Source organism: Benincasa hispida, chromosome 12, assembly GCF_009727055.1.
Source record: "Benincasa hispida cultivar B227 chromosome 12, ASM972705v1, whole genome shotgun sequence".
Taxonomy (NCBI): Eukaryota; Viridiplantae; Streptophyta; class Magnoliopsida; order Cucurbitales; family Cucurbitaceae; genus Benincasa; species Benincasa hispida.
In genome coordinates, this window is record NC_052360.1 from 77,902,480 (window position 1) to 77,908,705 (window position 6,226).

At 34.6% G+C, this 6,226-nt stretch overlaps 1 non-coding gene across 1 annotated transcript; it reads right to left on the minus strand.

Annotated features, from left to right (window-relative positions):
* Window positions 1-3,860: 3,860 nt before the first annotated feature.
* On the minus strand, window positions 3,861-3,968 carry LOC120068652. Its single transcript, XR_005479288.1, has one exon. It is a non-coding gene; the product is annotated as a small nucleolar RNA R71 (small nucleolar RNA).
* Window positions 3,969-6,226: the final 2,258 nt, after the last annotated feature.

Here is a 6,226-nt window from a genome sequence, read left to right on the forward strand (position 1 = left end):
GGAACAATGTTCTAAGGCACCGCAAGAATTTGAGGAAATGACATGGATTGCATATGTATCGGTTGTAGGCAACCTTATGTATGTCATGCTATATACAAGGGTTGACATATGTTATACAGTTAAGATTGTCAATAGGTATCAGTCTAATTCAAGATTTGATCATTAGATGACAGTAAAGAAATTCCTCAAGTATCTAGGGAGAACGAGGGACTATATGCTTGTGTATGTTGTTAAGGATTTGATCCTTACAGGTTATACTGACTCTAATTTTCAAACTGATAAGAATTCTAAGAAATACACATTAGGATCGGCGTTGACTCTTAATGGAGGAGCTATAGTCTGGTGCAACATAAAACAAGTTTGTGTCGCTAACTCTCTAATATGGAGTGTAGCTGCTTATAAAGTTGCTAAGGAAGTTGTGTGGCTAAGAAAATTCTTGATTGATTTGAAAGTTGTTTCCAACATGTTTTTACCTATCACCCTTTATTGTGACAACAGTGGTATTGTGACAAATTTGAAGGAACCTCGAAGCCATAAGTGAAGAAAGCACATAGAACAAAGTATCATCTAATAAAATGGTTCAACGAGGGGACATGATCGTCACGAAAATAGCATTGAAGCACAATATTGTTGATTTATTTACAAACACTTTACGACTAAAGTGTTCGAGGGTCATCTTGAGGGTCTATGTCTACGAGATATGTATCACTTAGACTAAGGAAAGTGGGAGATATGACTGGGTATATTGTATGCCCTAGTTGATTGTATATTTCTTTTACATATATCGTACATCCCACTAGCTTTAGAATAAGTAGGAGATTGTTAGGATTTATGTCCTAAATCTCGTAGTCTATATAAATTTGTAAATAAATTATTAATAAATAAAGTATTCTTTTATTTGAATAAAGAAAGTGTTCTTTATTATTATTATTATTATTATTATTTTGCAAAACTCAAATCTAATATACTAAGATTGGAGGATATTCAATGTAACTTGAATAGTATGTGGTTGATATACAAATGGGTCGTGTTCAAGGAATAACCTAAAAGGTCTATAGTATATGGATAAGATTCGATACCTTATCTTGGTAACACTATGAATACGCCCCATTTTGTAAATGTTACAATTGTTGTAAGTGTTACAAATAATTTAATCCAAATCGTTCACGTGATGACATGCAAGTGGGGTTATCCCATACAGTGAGTCTATATAAGACCAGACCACGAAATATAATCTCTCTTCATAATACCATTAATTGAAGAGATTTCTATTTCGTGGTTCGATCTTATACAAACTCACTATTTATATTTCAAATGATAACCATGTAACTCGATATTAATCCTGAGTGAGTTATGAACTCCTGCTCATGAAGGTCGTTCTTTGATTTGTATGGGTGAGAGCGACATTAGTTGTTGACTCGATATGCTTATCATCTTGGAGATGATACCGAGTGAGGAGTTGAGAACATAGTTTCACAAGATGGAATTCACTCCTTCTCGACTTTACAAAAAGTAGACAAATTGTTCTCTTAAGTGCTGACTCTAGGACTTGAACAATGATGCCTGATAACTTGTAGAAATACAATTTATTTAACCTGTTTATTAAGAAAAATTGGGAAAATTCAGAGAAAAATGCATCAGCTTGATGAGAAAATCGTGCAATTAATAATATCCTGTAATCACTTACCTACAAAACTATTAATCGTTGAAAATCATAAGAATTGTCACTTTTTGGACGTAGGATTCTATCCAAAATGAAGAAAACCAGCAAAAGAAACAAGATTGTGGTTGCTAATGCATTAAACATAGGCTGATGCATAACTTGGTATCACATAGTCCCATGTGATGAGGTGAGATGATTAGAATTTCGATAGACATGTCGGCAGTGGAAGTCAAATAAAAAAGTTCAAGTTGGTTACTAATGTTAAAAGTTCGAGGTAGAACCAATGAACTCTGATGCGAGGAAGGCGATGCGGCAAGGCATGGAATTTAATGCGAAAGTGTCAGCTTAATCATTAGAAAGAAGCATGAAACCTTCCTCTTGACGCCTATAAATAGCCCATCGAAGAATTGTCTAAGTATTAGATTCTTGACCAAGATATTGACTGGAACTTTGCTCGTTTTTCCTCTCATATCCGCCATAACCACCACCTCAGAAGCTTTTCTTTGAGGAATTTTGGGGGAAAACTCAACTTTCCTTTCTGAAAAAGGAGGAAACTATCGTCACTATTACAACCATTAAGAAGCAATCATTGTTAGAGCCAACGAAGCGGTAAATTGTAGTCCACGACATGACATTCTCCACCTTTGTCCATTATTTTAATTTCCTTCATTATTAACTTTTGTATTATTTTGCAAGGATTAAAAAACTCTCATTATTTAATATGATTCTAACTACATTTGTCCATCAATCCATGTTTCTCCTGTTCAGCATGAGCAACTAAATTTATAATGCATTGGGAGAGATCACACTAACATGTTAACTAAGTAATACATAAGTTTGCCTTCAACTTGTATTATGTATGTTTCATAAACTATTCTAGATCAAATCGAGAGATTGCCCTAGAAAGAATCAATCACTGTTTGAGAAAGCAAGAGAATGTAGAATTCATTAAAGAAGAGAAAAAGTAACCATGGAAATAAAGTTGATTCTCTGCATAAAGTACTCATTGCATGCATTTTAGAAATAGGATATTGTGACTTGAAACACTGAGAAGTGAAGTTGATAATGTATGAGTCATCTGCATAGCACGTAGCTTATGTATTGCTTGTGAAATGTTAGTAGGAATCTTTCTCAACCCTATTTTATTGATTGAAATCTCATCTCGACCTCTTGTAAGCTGCTTTACGTTGCATTGTAATTGTGATCGCATACTACTCATCACTCATTGCGTCATCACTCACACCCATTGTAATTTGCATTGTGGTTGTAATCGATAGATAGATATATCAAGTAAACCCACAACATCACATATTTGAAAAACAATCCGCATTAAGATCGAGATAATTATTTCATCGCATTATTAGTCGTAATCTCTGCATTTGACCTTGGACTTACCAGGTTTCTGATTGATCTTATACTTGGGTTCAATTAGATAAAACAATGCGTTCATATAATTGAAAGGCATAGTTTAGATTAATTTTCATTGCATCATTCAAAACACATCAAGTTTTTGGTGTCGTTGACAGGGATTACGGTAGCTAAGACGTGTTGAAATCTTTATTTTTTATTTTCTTAGATATTGATTTTTGGTGCATTGCATCCTTATTTGCAAGAAGGTGCAAACATTGAATGAGCGAGGGTGCAATGGCCGAGCTAATATATGACCCAGAAATTGAGAAGACTTTTCATAAATGCTTGAGATCAAACAAAAAGAGACGATAAAAGAACAAAGCTCGTGCTATGGTAGACCCACAAAATAACCCAACGATGCCTAATCTGGTTAATAACGCAGTAGTGCCCACCAATCCTATACTTCTGGCCAACAATTGCAACAGACCGATTAAAGATTATGCCTCGCCAATTTTGTATGAATTTTCACTTGGAATCATGCATCCAACATTCGATAGGACCAAATTTGAGATGAAACCAGTAATGCTCCAAATGATCCTGACACCTGGACAATTTGGAGGAAGACTAGGCAAGGATCCTCATGCTCATTTGAGAAGTTTCATTGAGATATACAACACATTCATGTCCCGAATATTACTTTAGAAGAAATTAGTCTTTTCCTATTTTCGTTTTCTCTTCGTGATGAAGCCAAGAAGTGGGTCTACTCACTTAAACAAGGTGAAATCACCACATGGGATCAAGTTGTTTAGAAATTTTTGAAGAAATATTTTCCATCAAAAGAGAATGCAACGAGAGTAAGGGAAATCTCAAATTTTCAGCAAAAGGAGAATGAAACCTTGAGTGATGCATGTGCATGGTTTAAAAGATCCGTGAGAAATTTCCCACATAATGGACTACCTGCCTATTTGTAAATGGAAATATCCTACAATTTAAATGAAGTATCACAAACGACAGCTAATGCTGCCGCAAGAGGTCTATTGGATAAGACCTATACGGAAGACAAGAACATTCTTGATCGCATATCAAGGAACCATAAAGATCGAAAAGATGATGGATATGGATCAAGAGAAAACAGAAGAGGAAGAAATGAAAGTTCAAAAGGAAGCAGTGGCATCATATTGCTACAAACACAAGTGAATGCGATGATAAATCTACTATAAGCAATGTCGATGATTAAACCTGGCAATGGAAATGGAGGTCAAATAAGCGTTGTGAACCAGGTAACCGATTCAAGTTGCATGATATGAAATGACTCATATTCTTTTGAGATGGGCCCACATAGTCCACAATCCGTCCATTTTTATCAAGAATAGCCTATTCTCGAACACTTACAATCTGGCCTAGAGGAATATCCCAGATTTTTCTTGGGGTGGAAATCAACAGTCACGCATAAACCAACATGGCATTCAAAATGTGTATAGAGATGGACCACCTGGGTTCCATGAAGGATAAAATAGACACGAATAGATGCAAGCTCGTCACAACAACCATCCATTTCCTCTTCACCACTAGAGAGTCTATTGAAAGAATACATTAAAAAAATGATGCACTTTTGCACAGTCAACCGTCATCAATTCGTAATCTTGAACTCTAAGTAGGGCAGCTTGTTGGAGAATTGAATAATCGGCATAAAGAAGCTTTTCCTAGCAATACTGAAGTATTGTTAGGATGTATGTCCTAAAACCTCATAGTTATATGTTAGTTGAATAAGTGGTCGATTAGTTTTATGAAACTTATGCAATATTCCATTAAACTAAAATCCAGAGTTATCTTTTGTAACTTAAGCATGTATGTATAGACATACAATTGGATCATGTTTATGTGATAACCTAGACGATCTATAGTAAATGGATAAAACTAGGTATCTTTTGCTGGTGACACTATGAATATGGTCTACTTTATAGTTGTTACAATTGTTGTAAACTGCTACGAATGATCTAATCCTTATCATTCATGTGGAGACATTTGAGCAGGAGTATTGTATACAAAGAGTTTGTATAAGACCGGATCACAAAATTAATAGTCTCTATATAACACCGTTGATAGATGAGACTTACAATTCACTAGGATGACCATAGGTGACTTGACCTAAATCCTTAGTGATTTGTGAACTCTTGCCTATGAAGGTAATCTTTTGATTTGCATGGGTGAGAGTGGTCAGGTTTGCCGACTCAATATGCCTACCATTTTGGGGATTCATCTAATTGGGGAGCTGGAAACATAGCTACATGAGAAGAATATCACTCATTTTCTATAGTTAGAGAAAGTAGAGAAATTTCTCCCTTAAGGGCTGATTCCGAGGTTTGAACAATGTGGCGCTTTACCCTCTCCTGGCTTGAGAGGAGTTAGGTTATAGTTGGACTATAACTTATTGTTCATTAGAGTAGTCAGTGGTAATTAAGAAGTTAGATGTAACTATAGGGGCAAAATTGTAATTTTGGCCTAGCTCTACTTACGAGCAATTTGTGAAAGGTCGATGAACTGTTGATTGGTTATATCCAATAAACACAGACATATATCTGTAGTGCGAAGAGTGCAATTATCGATCTTTAGTAGAGATTGACCGACAGTTAATGGAAGTTGATTAACTTAATCAAAGAGTTTGATTAATTAATCGAGTATCATTGGAGGTTCAAACTATAGGTCTATAAGGTCCTCTCGTTAGCTCATTTGAGATAAGTGAGAATCGAATTAATTTGGATTAATTTGAATTGTTCAAATTAATAAAGGAAATTGATTATATAAGATATAATTATGAGATATAATATAGTGTACATGACACATTATACTATAAAGATTTGTTTGAGAGAAAAATAATTATAGAGACTAAAAAACAGAGTTGAAATATAAATAACACTAATACATTTACTCTATGTACACAAAAGTTTTTAAGATTTGGAAATGGCCATCTCCATTAGCAGAAGCTTTAAGTCCAAAACTTGGAGTGCAGAGCAAAACTATACATAGAAACATAAACATGTGAATTATCATGTATCTCATAAGTAAAACATTGCAAGGCATTCAAGTATTTGAAGGAAGAAAAATAACAAATTGTTGTAGCAGAAAGAGGGATCCATATCAGTTCAAAGTTGCAATAGATCTTAAAAATTAAATTGCTTTTTGATACCAATCATGCATAACTTATATATCAAC